The sequence below is a fragment of the Nelumbo nucifera genome, chromosome 2 (assembly GCF_055504915.1).
Source record: "Nelumbo nucifera cultivar China Antique chromosome 2, China Antique-T2T, whole genome shotgun sequence".
Taxonomy (NCBI): Eukaryota; Viridiplantae; Streptophyta; class Magnoliopsida; order Proteales; family Nelumbonaceae; genus Nelumbo; species Nelumbo nucifera.
The window spans coordinates 19,380,742-19,400,769 of record NC_142650.1 but is presented as its reverse complement, the minus strand read 5'-3'; the positions used below and the strand labels follow the sequence as shown (position 1 = coordinate 19,400,769).

The window sequence follows — 20,028 nt, the reverse complement described above, 5'->3', positions numbered from 1 at the left end:
TTTCAAGTACCTCTATAAAAAAACTAATCAATTTGAGAAAACAATTTGATTGGTTTTAGATGTTGTATGTCCAAGTTTAAATATATAACATGGTTTTAAACAATCTCATCATAAATTTGCACCAAGGCTTTTCGTAAGAGTATTTTGTTCACGAAAAAGTTCAGAAATTAGAATGCACATTCACATTTTTTAGAGAGAGAGAGAGTGTGTGCGCTTACATTTAGAGGTGTAAAACGGACTGTGCTGGGCCGGCAGGGCATGACATGCATGTGGCCCATTCAAAGTGCGGGCCTTGCCACGCCGGCCCGTGGGTCAGCCTGGGCCATGCCTCCGTCCCTTGGGTTTTTTTTTTCTTTTCGGGGGGGGGGGGGGTTGGCCCAAGCCCGCATGGGCCCGTACTGTGCCATGGGCCGGGCTGATCCATGGGCCAAGCCTTGGGCTAAGCTAGGCCATGGACCGAGCTAAAGCTATTTATTTAAAAGATTAAAAAAATCATAAAATTTTAATTTTATATGAATTTTGATGTATATAATTGTTTATGTATACAATAATTAAATAAAATAATATAATAAAATTGAGAACAATTGTTTATTTTATTAATATTATATATTATTATATAATTATAATTTATAATATATTATATATTATATATATGGGTCAGGCTGGACTAGCTCAAAATCGTGCTGGTCGTGGGTGGCACGGCAAACCTCCCTAATATTAGATGTGTAAACACAGATCATGTTGGAATGTTGTTTTCTTTTTAACAATCTCAACCAACTTGAGTACAAACTTAAAAAAATACCTGACACCTAACAATAAAATTGCCTTGGTTAAGGGCGAGTGCCCATTTGAGAGGGCTTTCAAACAACAACATCCGGTTTTACAAAATGTGTCCTGCATGGAAGCCTATAAGTAGGGGTGCCATTGGATTGGATTTGGTCCGATATGAGTCTGTTACAAATGGACCAGGTCCAATCCAACCCAATGAATAGTTTGGACCATTTTGGATCAGTCCAATTTAATGTCTAGACCTAGGAATAACAACGAGGTGGGTTCAGGGTGAGGATTATATTCCCTATCCCCGACCCTGATTCTGAAATAATCCCCACCCCAATCCCGATCCCCATTGAGGATAAAATTTTTCCTCCATTCTTGATCCCTGATGGGGACGGGTTCCCCACAAGGACCTGAATCCTCGAAATTTTTTAAGTTAACAATATTTTTTGAAAAATAAATTTACTTAAATAAATATAATTTAAAAATATAAATAATATTTTAAATATATTTTGATATATATATATATATATATGAATAATATAAATAATATCATATATATAATAATATATATTTAATGTATATAATCGGGGTCGGGGTAGGGCGGGGACCTCATTCCCCATCCCTAACCCCGACCCCATCGGATTAGGGAGGTTGGGTACCCATTGATGGGGAAAATTGCCATCCTTATCTGGACCGTCCAATCTGTTCAAATTGGTTTTAATTTAGATTCGTTCCAATCCAAACCTAGTCCATTAATACCTATATTCTTATTTGTTGTCAATGGACTGGATAGTTATGCAATATGACCCAACTAATATATACTTTAGACCAAGGATTAAAGTATTGGTATTGGTTTATTGTATTGAACAACTTGGATACGGATACGGATACGCTTTGGAAATGCATGGATACAAATGAAAAATATGGAACATTTGAATACATTAAGAAAATGCATATAAATCTATAAATATATTAATAGCATTAAGTTTAATGCCAAAATAACTATAAATAATGTATAAATACATAGGAATTGTATATTTAAATGGTATATATATATATGAAGAAATATATTATAATTAATATAGCAAGACACATAAATATTATACAATTTTACTAATAATGTATCAATCAAGAGTCTAAGACACATATTATATAGATTTTTACAAATTAATACATGTAAAAATCCATTATTATTTTATTATCTATTAAAGTGCAAGGTATAAAACATATGCAACAATTATAATTGAATTATTATATCAATTTTTCTATTTTACTATTTTTAATTTTTAACATTAACAAAAAATTCAACGAAAAAATCAATTCTTAAATGTTTGGTAAACAATATTTTTATTTTTATAAACAATAAATATTTTATTATAAAATGTAAATTAAAATATAAATTAATAATTTACAAAAATATATAATCTTAACTTAAAATATATTAGATCGATTAAATTTTTGAAGATGTATATCATATGTAAAAACATAAATTTTAATTACTAAAATAATTATTCATTATTAATATTTTATTTTTATCAATCTTATAAATTAAAAAATATATATATTTTTGTAAATAATAAATACATTTATTTAATGCAAATTAAAATATTAATTAATAATTTATAAATATCTTGAGATATATATTAGTTCAAATTTATAAATTATATATGTGTGTGTGTGTGTGGATTTTCTAAACTATTTATTCCATTGATTTATAAAATACTAATTTTTAATATTATTCCTTTTAATTTGTAGTTGGAGTTGTTTAAAATAAATATATGTTGTTTTTTTATTGCATGTAGACATTAGTCTTAATAAAAGTAAAATCGTTACCCTTGTTGATATGAAATAAGAATTAGCTTGGTAGTTAAAGAGGCATAAGCATCTAAGAACCAAGGTTCAAATCACGCCACTCCCCTTTTTATATTGAGTTGCTACGCCATATTGTTGTGAATCTATGATCAATACAGAAAACCGATAGACTGGAATGGTTTAGATCTAGTCATGGCATATCTTGTATCGGTGCAATCTGGTACCAGTACGATACTTCCCATATCAGGCATATCATATTGATATTTTAATCTTTGCTTTGGACCATTAAGTTTGGATTGGTCCAATTCAACATGCCTTATTGGTCCAATTCAACATCCAAATACACAAATATAAGCTTTTATATATAGTATAGATTTCATCTTGGGTAAGAATGATAAAGAATGAAAATTGATGTCTTCTTTCGAAGGGTAGTTTTGATATTTTAAAAGTTTTAAGCGGCATATGTCATCACATGATACCGATAATTGGTGAACTATTAATGATAGAGACCTATTAGATAATTTTTGGAAGTTCAAGTACTACAGTGGAACGTTTGAAGTTCGATGACTAACTCGAGACAACCCTTAAAATACATGATACCGATGAGGAATTTTTCCTAATAAATTGTTATTTATTTATTTGTTATTATTATTATTATTATTATCACATGCAACACGTACATATTTACTAGTCATACTAATAAACTAAACCCCGAACACATGCAAATATGATTAAAATACTCCTGATGTCCAAAAATACAAAATACATAAAAAATTTTAATTTTAAGACTTCATCTCCTTTACCATTTTGCCCTGGTTCAAAAAAAAATGTCATTGAGCTTTAAAGAACTTAGCTTGAAGATGAAAAATTTATATGCAATAAATGACAAAAGGAAAATTTTTCTTTTTAGCTATTCCATTTTGACTACGGTATACACCTCATACACGTAACCAAGAACGGGCCTTCACCCTTCAGCAATGCATGCATAAAGCATCTTCTTTCTATAAACCTTCTTAGCTAAGTATATTCTTCAACATAAACCTTCAGATTGTAATGGCTTCTTGAGAGAGAGAGAGAGAGAGAGAGAGGCCTCAGAATGCTCTAGAGCACGGAAAAACACAACTGCTATTATTCAGGGATAATACTTGGCACGGGCCAATCTGAAACCTAACTAACCCATTCTGATTTTGGGCCAATTGGACTGAGGTTTATAGGGGTTGGAGCGCATTAGTTGGATTCAACCCAATTACTCAACTAGATTTGGATACCTTGGTTTAAGGTTGTTGCCTTAGACAACCCAACTCAATTTGAACCATACCTCTCTCTCTCTCTCTCTATATATATATATATATATATATATAATTTTATTTTCAACTTTATTATATTATTTCATTTTCTTATTACATATATAAATAATTGTATACATCAAAATTCATATAAAATAAAATTTTGATATATATTTTTTAATTTATGTTAAATTTTTCATTATATTTTTCAAAAATTTTAGACTTGACCCGGTCTATGGCCTGGCCTGGCTCAAGACTCTCGACCTGTGGCACGACACAAGCTCGGGCCGTGCAACAGGCCAGGCCAACCCCCCAAAATATCCTAATGGAGGGAAGTAGGGCCCAACTCGGCCCATAGGCCGGCACGGCACAACCTGATTTACACCTCTATGTCCATTGAGTTGAGGCATCTTGCCCTAGATTGGGCTTGGGTTGACCTTAACATAAACCAACTTGACTTGAAGATTTGAGACTCTATTTTTATCTGCACCCACCCGTATCTATCAAAACAAAGGCTCAAGTAGTGAACTGTTGAAGTGCCTCCAGTTATATAGGTTAGGTTTTATCCCGTGCCTCCATATTTTGAGAGACACCAAGTGCCCATCTTAGCTATTGGTCATCTACAATCAGAAATCAAGTTCACTATATTAAATCAGTAGCAAGATTGTAAGTCAGGTACCAGATTAGAAGAATTTGCATAGCATTCTCAAATATGCCCAAATTGCACCCTCTAATTGTAATTGATTACAACAAGAGATTGTAACTGATGAGGGCAGATTTGGCCCTCCATTGACATCACGACACATGGCATATTAGGAACAGTTGGACTACATCCCAGCATCACCTAGGTGACAACTTGCCTTATCCAAAATGGGGTCCCAACTGGTGACCTGCCTTTGTCGCCGATCTGGCGACTTACTTCTGTTGCCAACCTAGCAACCTGCCTCTGCCACCGACTTGGCGACCTACTTCTATCGCTGACTTGGCGACCTACCTCTGTTGCCGACCTGGCGATCTGCCTCTACGCCGACCTGGCAACCTACCTCTCTAGAAGCTTGCCAGTTGTCTCCGAACCTTTCAAGATCATGCCGTGTGATTGTATGCCTTGTCATCATCCCGCTCGAATCGGAGGAAAATAGTAAACCTTATTAACTAGCACGTTATCCTCCTTCCAAAGCGGAATGGATGCCTACATCGTGGGCCAAGGATTTTGGGAGCATTTTGTGAGACTCACGGCAGCCCAACTATATAAGGGCATCAGCCCCTGAGACCTAGGTAGATGCGCAATTTTTAGTTCTCGCAACTCACATTTAGCTATCTTAAAATATCTGATTCGCTAACTTAAGCATCAGAGTGCCCACCCCGGGTAAAGCAACCTGGGCACTCTGACACTGTTTCCTTGCAGGTTGCATCAAAGCCACCTCTCCAGCTCGTCACCATTCAGTTAGGCATCAGAGCCACCTCTCCAACTCGTCACCATTTAGCTAGGCATCAGAGCCACCTCTCCAGCTCGTCATCATTCAGCTAGGCATCAAAGCCACTTCTCCATCTCGTCATCATTCAGTTAAGCATCAGAACCACCTCTCCAACTCGTCACCACTCGGTTAGGCATCAGAGTCACCTCTCCAGCTCGTCACCATTCAGCTAGGCATCTAAGCTACCTCTCCAACTCATCATCATTTAGCTAGGCATCCAAGCCACCTTCTAGGTAGGGATTATTCAGCTAGGCATCTAAGTCACTTGCTAGTTGGGAGCTACCAAAACATATATCATCAATAACCTTGATTTGGCTGGCTATAACCAGGAGTTTCATATATCACCTATAAGTCTATAACTACCATCACAATTCAAGAACCTATAAATTCATCAAGAGTTAGTTGTAATTATTAAGAAAAAATGATTTAGTTTGCTAAGATGATGACCATTTAATTGTTTTTCTATCTTAATAAAACTAATATCCCACTTGAGCCAATTAGTTGGTGGCTTAGTTGGTATATTCTCAGCTACGACATAGTGGATATCTATTCCTATTATCACTAAAGGGAGAGGGTTTAGGGATGGGAGATGGACTACCCCCTGTTGTATAATCAAGATTGGATATCTAATCCGAACAAGGGTCCCAATAGCTAGTCATAAGACTCAAAACAGCCTTTTCATCCATGCATTGGGAACACATCTCCCTTGTCCCCCATGGCCACCGCCATCAGATGTTCCCAATGTACAGCTACGTACAAAGGCTGTTGTGATTGGTTATTGAGACCCTATGTTGGGACTGGATCCAAACTCTGGATATTTATAGCAAGGTTTTTAATATTGAATCGGACAACAAACCGTTTAGGGGTCCGGTTCTCGGGTCAAATGGTTTGATCATTCAAACCGAATGGATGGCCCGTTTTGACAAAAAAATAAAAAATGGCCAAAAACCACTAGATGGTTTGAACAGTTCGAACGCCTGGGTCAGCGGTTTGCTGACCAAATCAACGGTTTTCTGGCCAAGATGACGGTTCTGAGGTAAAATGGGTGACCAATTCCTGGTTTTTTTCCAATCTGATCTGGTTTTGAAAACCATGAATTATAGCCCTAAAAATCTTCAAAAAAAAAAAAGAAAACAAAAAACTAATACCAGTGATTATTGGCTGGTTTGTAATTGGTGACATACAAAAAGACAGGATAATCAAACTATTAAATTATACTGCAATTGATGACTGGACTCTCCTCTAGTGGTGGCAATTAGGCGGGTTAGGTTGGGTTGGGTTTGGGTTGAATTTCAACCCAATCCATTTAACCTGCCAACCTGTTAATGGCCCAGTTATATAAAATTAAATGGGTTGGGTTCAACCCAAACCCGCTCAAACCCATTAATCTTATATTTATGTACTTAAAACAAAAAACTAACTCCTTTTAACAAATAAGGTAGTCATACCTTAGTGGTAATAGTAGTTGTTATTTACACAAGTGGTGAAGGTTCAAAGCAAGTGGTATCAAGCCATCCCGTCCGAGGTCTATTTCGGATTCGGGTCGACCCGGATCTGTATATGTTGGATCGGGTCAGACCGTGTTGAACTAGTCCGGACTTGAGTATTGATTTGGATTTATGTTGGGTGAAGTGTGTTGATTTAAGACAAAACTAAACTTAGTCAATAATTAATAGAAAATTAATGCATTAATTATAAATTATTTAATTCAAATGAAAAAAATAAAAAAAAAAACTAAGGAATTAATACTAATGTTTGTAATGGTTAACCCACCCCAACCCATTTAAATGAGCCGATTGAATGATGGATTGATCACACAACCCACCAAGTAAATAGGCGGATTAGATACTAGGTGGGTTGGGTGAAAAATTGCCACCCCTACTCTCCTCCATCCTCTACTTGGAGTACTCTTCTTAACATGGAAAATCAGTTCAAGACAATTTCAACGCAATTTCGTTGGTTCTACGTTTCCATATTTTCCTCCAAATTATAACCACCTCATACAAGAAACTAACGGTATATCATCAATTTGCCGCTTCTAAATTCTAATTGAATCCCACTATATATAAATAGATCATCACAAACCCATGCATGCATGCATCGTCGTCTATATATATCTTCTATACTTGAGAGATTAATTCATACACAAATTGATCTCCCTCATCAGATAAAAAATGGCCTCCTGCAGCAAAGTAGTCGCAGTTCTTCTGATCACGGCCTTGCTGATAACGAGCGATATCGGAGTGTGCAGAGCGTACAACACCTACGTCGCCCGATGTTTCCAGAACTGCATGCCCGTATGCATGGGCGTGCAAGGTGCAACCGAAGAAATGTGCCGAAGTAGTTGCGACGATGGCTGCAGACTGATGGGGGTACCTCATGAAGAACAACACCTCAACTCTACTGCGTAATAGAATACACCATTCGCTTTCTTTAGTTTTGGCTTCCCACCCTTCTTCATTTCCTTTTTCTTTCCTTCTCTTCTGTTCGGCCTATCACAACAGCTCAGGAAAATGTAGGGAAAGGAAGGAAAATGTAGGAAACCCTTTTATAAATCTTGTATGGATTAATTTCCCTACATTTCTCTTCCTTTCCTTAATTACCTTTTCCATCAAACCAAATCAAACCAAACATAGCCTTAATTAAGCAGTTGAGAATATAACAATTCTTCTCAGGTTTAATTGGGGAGATTTTTGGATTGAAGCCCCCTGCAATCTTGCATTGCATTCTGGATGCATATAATTGCTAGCTATCTTGGTCTACTGCTTGTATATATATTAAATTTAATTTGGGTTTGTAATAATAAAACATGTATTTTCGCAGTTGATGAAACTTCTTTTATTTTTATTTTATTATGAGGGCAAGAATGGTATTTAATTAAGCATTAAACATAATTGACCGGCGAAAGAGGATTCATGTAGTCGATCCACATATATAATTGGAATAAGGGGCTTAATTATATGATAATGGCAATGCTTTATTTCAATTGACGATACAATTTATTGTGAGGGGACTAGTACGTACTGTAATTCCTACTTAATAGGAATCCTTTTAATTAGAAGACTAGCGGAGGGGCCCTACTTCGCACGGGCTGAAATAGAATCGTCATCGATCCGTTGATTTAGTATCTGGTAAAAAATTGTTGAATCGGTTAATGATTCATTGATTCGAGTAGTGAACTGTTGATCCGTTCAATGGTTTTTAGCTGTTTTTTTTTTTTAATTGGGTACCATCCAGGCAACCGATTCCGTTTTATTCTAATCTCGGTCCTTAGCCAAAAATCGTTGTATCAGTCAACGATTCATTGACCCAATCGATCGAACCATTGACCCGTTCAATGGTTTTTTGTCATTTTTTTATTTTTTTAATTTTTGTTGTCAGAACAGGCCATCCATTCGAACCAAACGGTTGAATCATCAACCCGAAAACCGGTGGTCAAAATGGTTCCGTTTTCAGGTCGTATGAGTCACACGCTCAATTTTTTGCCTGTAATTTTTTTTTGTCAGAATGGGTCATCCGTTTTTTTTATTTTCTTAATTGGGATGGTCCGCCTTGCCCTAAATTGAGACACAACGGATCTCTCCCAAAAATCACTCCACCTGGCCCAAATAAAAAAAAAATTAATAAATATATCCGAGAACCGACAAACCAGTGTGTTCTCAAAAACCAAAACTTTGAAATACATAGGCATATGGTTAACAGAGAAATAAAAGTAGCTTGAAGCACTATCAATGCCCAAATTAGCTAAGGCATCTGATTTGTGAAATAATTTTTCCATTATGAACAAGAGAGTGAATTGCACAAGTTCGGAAAAAGATGAATATTTACAAAGCTATAGGGCCTGATGTCTGAAAGTGCAATAATTACATTAAGATGTGTATTGGTATTGGTGAACTTTTCTTTCCTCTGAAATGTAGAGAATATTGCTTTGAATTCTAATAATTATCAAATATCCATTTTCATCCTACATATAAGAGTTTTGTTTGTCTTTTTAAGGGTATCATCAGAAAACAAAAAATTGTATGATTGCACTTTAACGGATTATAGATAAGAGGAAACGTACAACCATTTTTCTCTTAAAGTTAAATGGTATCTCTTAAGAGATAAGAATTAAGAGGAAATAATGAACAGGCCCTAAGGGTGTTCAATGTATAATTTTATTTTTTGGGATTGAGCTTGAGAAGAAAAACTTGTAGCCAGCCAACGTTCCCCTGGTCGGCTTTAGTGGAGAAGTGGTGTGGCCCCTACGCCGGGTGAGAGTGTTAGTAACAACAGAATTGGCACCAAATCCAATACATTTTGACCATGACTTTCTAGTGGTTGTGACCCCCTCGCCCAAAATGCCATTTTGGGCCGACCTATCTTGCACGCCCTCCAAGCAGTAGTATCGACCAACTATTTATCGATGAAGTTTCAGATAGACTATGGAGTAGGAGTGGTGCAAGTGCTACGTTGTCGCACTATGGAGTAGAATGATACGCTACCCACGAGACGTAAATGCGCATGCACATACTCTTCTACTAAAAAGAAAGTTGCAATGATTCAAACATGCGTCAAGAAATAAAGGACAACTTAACGTTCATGCATGTAAGCCATTACACCACTCCATCTTTTGTGTTTATGAGTAAATGAATACAAAATTTATTTCTTTATTACTTAAATGCATATTATGGTTAACTCCAACTAAAAATTAAAAAAAAAGTAATACTTAAAATTAGTATTTTATAAAATAATAGAAATAAATAATATATCAAATCCACATTTATATCAAAATATTATTTGAATCTCAAAAAAATTATAAATTTGCACATGATATATATATATATATATATATTAATTTGCATTACATAAAATCATATTTATTATTTAGAAAATAAAAACATTGTTTACAAAATATTCAAGAATATAATCTTAAATTGAATCTATCAAATCTACTAATCTACATTTATACCAAAATAGATTTTTAATTAGAAAATTATAGGAATAAAAATATAATAATGGAATAATCATTTTAAAAGTTAAAAATTATGAATTTTCATATGCTATGTATCTTAGAAACTTTAATATTTTTGATATATTTTAAGTTAAGATTATACATTTTATAAATTATTTATGGATATTTTAATTTACATATTAAATTTAATATTTGGTTGACCTCTTTGTTAATGTAAAAAAAAAGTAAAAATAGTAAAATTGAAAATAATTGATATAATAATTAAAATATAATAGGAAAATATATTTTGCATTTTGGACCCTTGATTGATACATTATCAATAAAATTGTATGGTATATATGCATCATATTATATTAATTGTAATATATTTTTTTCATATACACCATTAAAATATACATTTTCTATGTATTTGTACATTATTTATGGTTATTTGACCTTAAATTTAATATTATTAATGTATTATGAAATTTTTATGTGTTTCCCTAAGGTATCCATATTTTTCATCTGTAGCCATGCATTTCCAAAGCGTATCCATATCTATATCCGTATCCAAGTTGTCTAATACAATACTCGATACCGATACTTTAATCCTTGTCTGTAGATCATCAAGAACGACCATCCGCCACTTCGATCAAGGAAGAAATACTTCATCTTCCAGGCTGATACTTCGGAGGGGAAGTCATTCAGCAGCTTACACCTGGGGCGATAGGAAAAGTAGTAACTGTACATTCCCCGAGTACTGGAATGATTTTTCTTTATATGGCATATGTTGGTGAAGGTCTTAAGATATAAGGGGAAGCCGACGTGGTGACAAAAGGAGATGGTGCCGATTAGGGTCCTAATAGAGTTGGGATGAAACTAATCTAAGCTAATGTTATAGTAGTTCAATACCTTGGGAATAAGTGGATGAAGGGGAAACCGAAGACCTACTTTTAGGGCCTCCTCGAAGACAATGACCTCGTCTTCAATGTGCTCCCACAGGTGTTGCCCAAGGGGAAGGGAATATCCGAATTGATTCAAAAGATTGGAACCCTATATTGAGCTACAAGTTCATAGATATTCTTGACAAAGAGCATAGTGGGACCGAATTGGTCTGATGCTTTAGCCCTAGATGGTTGTTGGGAAGATGAGGCCCTCTTATGAGAACCTCGTCAGTGCCGAGTGACCTCCCCTTAAGCGAATTATCACATCCAAATTCCCTAGGATCACGATGCCACGTTGAAGGAGTTAGTTATCACCTTGCTCGCTTCAGGCGGGATTGGATAAATGTTACCTACCTATGTGGAGTCCACCTCTCCACCTCCAGGCATGAAACCACCTCTCTCTCTCTCTCTCTCACTTTCTAGCTTTTCTGAAAACTCCATTTCTTTAAATTAAGCATTGGAGTGCCCACACCGAGTAAAGCAGCCCAGGTATTATGATCTTTTCTCTCTTTCTTTACAGCTTGACTAAATGACCTACCTAATCCGGCATCTGAATTGTCTACCAATAGGGATTGTCAAATCACACACCATCAACTATAAAACTGACCAACTCGGATCGAGTTTGATTATATATATACATTAACCAACTATAACTAGACAAATCAAATTAGTAGACTACAGCCCACAAACACATTTCTAATGACCAAAATAACACTAATCAAACAATACAAAATACATAAAAATTTAAAAATTCCAATATTGACTCGTCGCAGACTGTAGGAAACACCTAGGAGAATTCACCAATACCTCAGTTCTTTATACTCCCAAAATCTGAAAGTGGAGCAGCTAGCTCATACAATTACTCGATGTATCTCATCTTTTCTGTTTAAAGTTATGGTGTTTCCAGAATAACATCATTATCAAAAAAGACAAAAAAAAGAATAAAATAATTATGTCACAACATCTAAAGCAGAATAAAAAAACAGCCACACGCAGCAAATAGTTGTTTCTATTTTTTTAGGAAATAGAATCAATCACATTGCCAAATACCCCCCTTAGAGTTTTTGGTGCATATTTGATACATACTTTATTAGCATGCAGATGTTATATAGGGGTTTGCTGTGGGAGATGTTCCCAATGCACGGTTGGGATTTGCTGTGGGGCGCAAATCTGAAATCATATATTGTAAGTTGGGTTATTCAATTTAAAGAATTTCAATTGCATTCGGCTAGGGGTTTAAGCCCATGAAAAATTTAAGAAATTCTCAACCCAACTCGGCCCAAACTGCACCCTTAATCTGGGGTTGGATCAGGTTGCCCCAACCCAACTTTGAATCTAAAATTGGGCTTGGGCTAACCTGGCCCAAGTTGCAGCTCTTTCTTAGAGAAAAAAAAGGATATATTGCAACTGTTGTACGCATCAGCATTTGAGATAATTTAAAGACAAAATATCATTTTTTTTATTCAAAATAAGTTAAAGAGACAAAAGAGAGGAGTGAAATGGAAAGGAAAAGGGAGAATTTTTTCAATTAATTCTCATATACCCATCCCAATGCTTTAATTGAATTGGGATCTCCTCCAACAAAACATGTCCCAACCCCTACCAACTTGATCTAACACCGCACCTCTCACCATGAAAATGGGAGCCACCATGTTTAAAGATGGACTTCGGATCTTTTGCCCACGTCTACCCACAATACACTACCCCCGTGAATTGGTAACATCTCCCCTCGCATAATACTATATAGAAAAATGAGATGTTCTCCATATGTGACTGCAGTATTATGTGGATAAATATGAGCAGAATTTGTTTAGGCAGGAGATCTGGTCTCATAACGATGTACGGTGTCAGAAGTTGTTGGAGTGTATATTATTGGCAGGTGATCCGAGTTATAGGTCCAGGTTGTCCTCGGCACCACAGAAAATCATGGGTCTCAGCCCAAATTATAGCAACCCCTCAATGGGGCGAGAGGACCCCTCGACCTAGCTACCTATAAATCACCTAAACAAACCTCTTCCATCTTCCACATTCCACAGCATTGGTGATCAAGAGGATCTCCTGCTTTCACACAGAAGCAGAGACCATGGTGCCCTGCAGGAAAGCAGTTGGAGTTCTCTTGATCTGTGCACTGGTGATGATGGCCAGTTTTCAAATGGGCCTTTCTGCCAATTGTAGAATGTCTTGCATGCCCGTATGCATGAAGCTCCCCACTTCTACTCTTCAAGTTTGTATGACAGCTTGCGGTAGAGGGTGTCAGCAGTTCGACTTGGAACAGTCCTCATCTTCATCAAGACAACCCCCATTCATATTCAGAAGTTTCAAGGGGTAATTTACATTTATTTTCTTTTTTTTTTCTTTTCTTTTCCTTTTTTTAAATTAAGACAATATTCATAAACCCATTAAAACACTTTTTCAAACATACAGGGATTTCTCGGACAAGCAAGAAACAAAAGCCCCCTGAAAACTTGGCTAACTGAGCTCTTCATCCGATTCATCCCTTCAATTTTCTTTCTTTTTTTTTTTTTTTCAGTTGCATTATTCCCTCTTTTATCTTCTATCTGGGGGGAGAAGGCTCAGGCGCTCAGCCATCATCATCCTACCTTTAAGATTATTTCATGTATGTTTTATTTATTTATTTTTAGTCGGGCCCTGTGCGATGAACGGTGTTATTAATAAAATTGTTGCAGGAGTCGGGCCAATGGTACCAAGTCCAACTCAAACTATTTTTGGGTTATATTTTATAAATTTTATAACTCTTAAATGCGATGCATAGGCTTTGTTAAGTGACACTTAAACAAGAGTTTTAGGACATTTCTAATTGGACCAAGCTGAATCTGATAAATAAATTAAAAAAAAAAACAAAAATCTAGAAGGGATTAGGGAGAATGGGAGTTCATCTTTTATTAAGTTGAATTAAAAATTAATTTTTATTTCTTTTAATTAAATTATGTTTTTATTAATTTGTATTGATTTTAACTAATAAACTAACTTTTGCTAAGTATGTTAACTATTTTTATTGTTTTTAATTATGTATTTTTTATTATTTATTTAAATGCTAATTTTTTTATAAAATTGATTTTACTAATTTTGGAATAAGTTAATAAAACTAAGTTAGTTAATTTCTTTTAATTAATAAGTTAGTCGTGTAAAGTAAGCTGTTGATTCTTAAGTTTCCCTTATTTATATTTTTTTCTATTGATTTTTTTATTTTCATATTTTCTTAATAAATATTAATTTTAATATATTAAAAAGTTTCTATTATTTTTAGTGAAAATTTCTCTTATTTTATCAATTAATTAAAATGCTAAGTTTCTAATGTTGTTGTTATTTTCTGAATTTTTTTAGAAAATTTCCTTATTTTATCTACTTTTCTATTAATTAACAAATTGTTAATAATTTTTTTTGTATTATCATTCCTTGTTTTTTATTTTTATGATATTTTCTAATTCATAAAATTGTTTTTAGTGAAAGTTTTCTCTTATTTTCTCTTTTAATTTTCAAAATTGCATAACTAGGCCAAATAGATGAAACCAAATTGGTGCAATTCAATATGAACTGGTAATTGAAGCTAGTGAATTGATGGTTTGTAGGTATTCAAATAACACGACCCATGAACTTTGTCTTCTTGATGCTCAACGATTTTTTGGGCCCCTTCATTTCTTCTTTTGCTGTTTTTCTTTTCTTAAGAAATTGGCAAACTTGGGAAACAATCTAATCCATTTGATTTACCACTCAATACTTCCAAAACTTAAGTTTGCTACAATGGAGCTATAAGACAAAGGAGACCTTTCATGTTCATAAAAAACATTTTTATGAAATTAATAGTGAAATTTTCACATAATTTATAGAAAAAGTTTTCAATGAATTTTTAATATGTTTTTTTTGAAAATATAATAAAAACATAGTTTAATCAAAATTTAATTAATAGTGAAATTAATATTTTGATAAAAGCATGTTAATTAATAGTGTTTCTAATATTTATTTTCAAGACATATTTTCTAAAAAAAATTTACATGATAGATTTAGCAAACTAAACTGGAATCAATCAAGATATGTTCACATTGGTAGCTAAAAATTTTTATTTTCTTGACCTATCTTCTAGCTATAGTGTTTACAGAAACAGAGATAGATTTTATAATGACAATATTAAAATATTATTTATAATTAGAATAAGAGTTTTAATTAATTATTAAACTTTATTACTTTACTTTTTATTATTTGTCTTATTGCCTTATTTATTTTCTCTATTATTATTATTATTTTAGATAGTTTTAAGTTATCTTATTTCAATATTTAAGTTTTAACTTAAAATGTTTTTAAAAAAAGTTAACATGAACATTAATATTTTAATATATTGATGAAAAAATTAAATGCATGTGTTTAAAAGGGAGAGAGAGAGAGAGAGAGATGCTAGAATTAAGGGGGCGTTCTTTTTTTGGATTTTGAGAGGGGGAAAGTTGGTCAATGGGATTTTAGTTCCCATTGACCAAGAATCCCATGTTCTTTTTTTAGATTTATGTGGGAACTAGGGAAAGTTTATTTTTCTGGGTATCACTTACGTGGATAAATAATTTTCCCACCTAGGGGGAAAGTTTTCAACACTTGAATGGGACCAAAATGTCCCTTTTAATAATGAAATTTTATGGATAAAATGATCATTGTCGTATTTACATGAGAAATAAAAGAACATGGGTAAATGCACTTACCTGGGTAAGTGTTTCCCAAGAAAAACTTATCCAAGTAACTGCATTTACCCGGATAGGTAATTTACTGAAAAGTGAACGAGGCCTAAATTGTTTAATGGGTATGTGAAATAGATTATGAGGAAGTTTTAGGTGGGAGAAAATACTTTTAAGATTTAAAATGTTGAGAAGAAGGATAATATGGCGTAATAAGATAGGTTAAATCCCTAGTGACTTGGCTTAATAGGAGGGCTGGAAAGGGAAAATGAACTAAGGAGAGCGAGAAAGAATTAAAAGAGAGCAGGATGTGGATAGACAGATAGATAGATAGATAGAAAATATAGATTCATTTGCAAATTAATCTAAAACTTAAAAGGTGTTCTCAAATTTCAACCCTTCAGCAGTTGCAACCTCAGCAAATTTTGTTTTGGCTCAAGCCCAATTCCAACTTATCTTCGCGAAGTTGACACATACCAAACACATTCCCTATAGTATTCAGGATAAAGACAAAAATTTGGAATTTGGGTATATAAAGCAATAAGAGAAGCAGAGGCCCACAACCCACGAGCAAGCATGACTCGCTGCTTAACTCAGAATGTCAAGTTGGTAGATTCGGTGATCCAACAACTGTTTGGTGCTGTCATTTCTGTGGGCCTTCTTTCAAACCTGGGCGGGCTTAATAAGGCCGTGAAGTGCCAACCTTAATCCAAGACACTACCTTCTCATCTTCATCATTATTGACATCACCGACATGCCACCACCTCTTCGTTGTTATCAAATTAGGCTGTGCTTGGTTGCAGATTTGCAGTGTAATTTTATTTGCACTAGTCCAAATGCATGAGAGTGCAAATGAGATAGGGAGCAGAAGAAAATGGTTTGAAAAGATTTGAATCTATTACATATTTAAAAAAAATATTTTCATTTTTTTTTTTGTTTTGGGGATTGGAGGAGAATTAGAATATGATCATTTACATTTTAATTTAAGTTTATTTTTTGGAAGGGGGGGGGGACAGATTGTTTGTTGTAATGGATGATGCAAACATGAATTTCAATAAAGCATATGCTTTTCTTTTATTTATCAAAAACCCATTTGAGTGTAAATTTACTTCCTTTTATTGATGTACTTTTACATCTTATTATTACTGTAAATATGATTTGGTCTTCATTTGTCAATGCATAAATATAATGTTGCTAAACACAAGCAAAAGTGAATCAGAGTGCAAATTTACCCTAAACCAGAATTTACACTCCATTTGCATCGTTTCCAAACACAACCTATATAAATAATGATTTAACAAAAAGTTTGAGAGGCCAAGGACCCCCTCCCCCCCAACCACTATACTTGACTCTGCCCCCTGGCTGGATCAGGCCCATGAATTCTACATATTGGAGCTAATTTATGTAGAAAATTAGTTTAGACTTAAAACCAGTGTCGTTTCCAAGGTGTAAATGTTAGTGCATTTGTAAATGTACCCTTATTTGATAGGGGTGTCAACTGTATTCGAAAATCCGATTTTGAATTCAATATTCGATATAATCGAATCGAATTCAGATAATTCGAATATCTAATCGGTCGAATTTGGACATCCTATTCTTACCGAATAGTTAATCGAATTCGAATTTGGATATGATTTCATTCGATTTGGTAGATATTCGAATTTGATCAATTATTTAATTCTTATGTATAATGTATAAAATATTTTGTATAATGTACATATAATAATTAAGTTATATAAATAATTTATATATTTATATATTTTATATCAATAAAATATTTATTAATTATCTAAAATAATTAATTAATCGAATTTGAATCAAATATTCGAACATTTAATCAGATTCGAATATCAAATTTTCTAATCGAATTCAAATTCGGATATTGTTTGATCCAATTTGAATTCGACCCGTTTACACCCCTATTACTTGCAAAGCCAGTTTGCTCAAAGAAGAAGACTTAAGTATAAGTTATGTTTAAGATAATAATTTTGTTAATTGTTTAATTCTTATTAAAATAATTTTTACTAATATATATTATTCTAATCTATATGTTTTATTACATTATTAAATTAATTTATTATGTTATTAATTAATTGGTTAACTAATTAAATAAGCTTTAGTAATTAAGTTATAATTAGTTAACTAATTATATAATTATCTTATTATTTAGTTAATCTTTTTAATTATATAATCATTTTCTAAGTGAACTAAATTTGTTAAGTTAATTAATGTAATTAAGAAACTAATAACTAATTAATTAACCTTAGTTAATTAATTTAATTTAATTATGGTTATTGATTCTCGGGGTTATTCCATTAATTTTATTGTTTACATTTTATTAATTATATTTTGAAATTATACTTAATTTAAAATTATTAGCTATAATGTTTGTTGAGAATTTAATTAAATAAACTGATTTTATAATCTAATTAGATTGTATTATATTCAATTAAAATTATAATATAATTAATTGAGTTATTGGTGGGACATCTATGCATTTATTGAAAACCAAATATTCCATATTCAACATGCCTTTTAAAGAAGATAACTGAATTCCTAGCATGCCTTCATTCTTAAAAAAATGGAATAATTATCATAAGAAGATTGCCTTTGAATATTGACGTTATATATCGTCCACCCGAATCGCCCATAGGGATAGGGGGCAGAATTCTTTTTATCCTTACTAGTGTAAGGGCATGTGCTATGCATAAAGTATAAAATATAAGTTAAAACATTATATAATTAAATTTAAATTTTATGGCTTGCACCAATGCCAATGATACAATATAGACAAATGATAAATGATGTATCGTCGTTGCTTATTATGAGAATTAATATGAAAAAAATCCCAAAATCTTATAAGACATGGCCCCATGATGGAGATAAGGGAAGTTTGTCTTAGTCTCCATTTGGAAGGAGTACAAATACAAATATATACCGTGCAAATACATACAAAATATAAGGTTTTGCACTGTACATATTTGTATTTATACTCCTTCCAAACTGAGCCTTCATGTCTGACATGAGGCCAAAGCAAAACATTGAAGAGCTTGTTTTCAGTGTTTATGTTTTAGGTTAAAATGCTGGCACAGCAAATATGGCAAGTCAATTTAACATTCACAAAACATATTTGAGGGCATTCCTACTTCAATTGTCTATCAGATTTTCTGCAAGCAAAACCTCTATACATACAATCAATCTCAAAGTATGGAAATCCAGCCATACATCGAGAATATCTTCCCATAAATTTAATATACATGTACGGGAAATAATCCCAATATTCAATTGGACGCTATATGTTCATAATCAAACGGGAATTCACGGCGGATTGAGAGTAGATAGGAAATCTGGATTAGTGCATAGTTTTTTCAGATTATTTTTTAAAACAATATAGTATAAAATATTATACACCATGTTTCGTACCAAAATGTATTTCCTTCTTTTATTTTCCCATGTAGCTTTCAACACTATTCAAACTGAAACGTACCAGCTTGGAAACCATGGTATATCGAATACCATGTAAATTTGTATAAGTCGTAGGTTGAACGGTTCAACCAGCTGATGTCTGCTCAGTGGCTTCTTGGTTCTACCTTTGGGTCCACAATGGCAACCCTATTATTTATGTGTTTACTTATTTATTTATTTATTGTTTTCATTGCAAACTGATTCAACATAAAACTATGTCTCAATCCATATTATTTATTTATTCATTAATACCCTATCATTTTCTCACCACCCCCAAATCTCACACATATAAGATAATGGTCTAGAGGCCCTAAACATCATAGATGAAATAACAGGGGAAATCATTATCAAGCTGAGCCCATCATCTTATTTTATATTGTTGTTTGGTAGATAAAATCATGGTGGTATGGTTGGTTCTTCAGAAATGAATTTAGATTATTACTTCCTCGGTACACAATTGTATTTAAGAAATGGGTTACACTCACTGATTATGAGAAAGGGCCCGGAGCTAAGCTTTCCCTATAGCTTGTCTAAAGACTGGCTAGGGAACCCATGTTTAGGAGAGTTGAAGTTTTGATTGAGTTGCTTTGAAGAAACTATTAAAACAAGCTTTACCGGAAAGTTAATTTTTTTGGCTGATTAAAATTATTCTATATT

The 20,028-nt window shown here is 33.4% G+C and overlaps 1 long non-coding RNA gene across 1 annotated transcript; it reads left to right on the top strand.

Moving 5' to 3' along the window:
- Positions 1-13,252: 13,252 nt before the first annotated feature.
- Positions 13,253-13,988, top strand: LOC148801972 (uncharacterized). The gene is made up of 2 exons (XR_016082116.1): positions 13,253-13,552; positions 13,652-13,988. It is a non-coding gene; the product is annotated as an uncharacterized LOC148801972 (long non-coding RNA).
- The last annotated feature ends 6,040 nt before the right edge of the window (positions 13,989-20,028 follow it).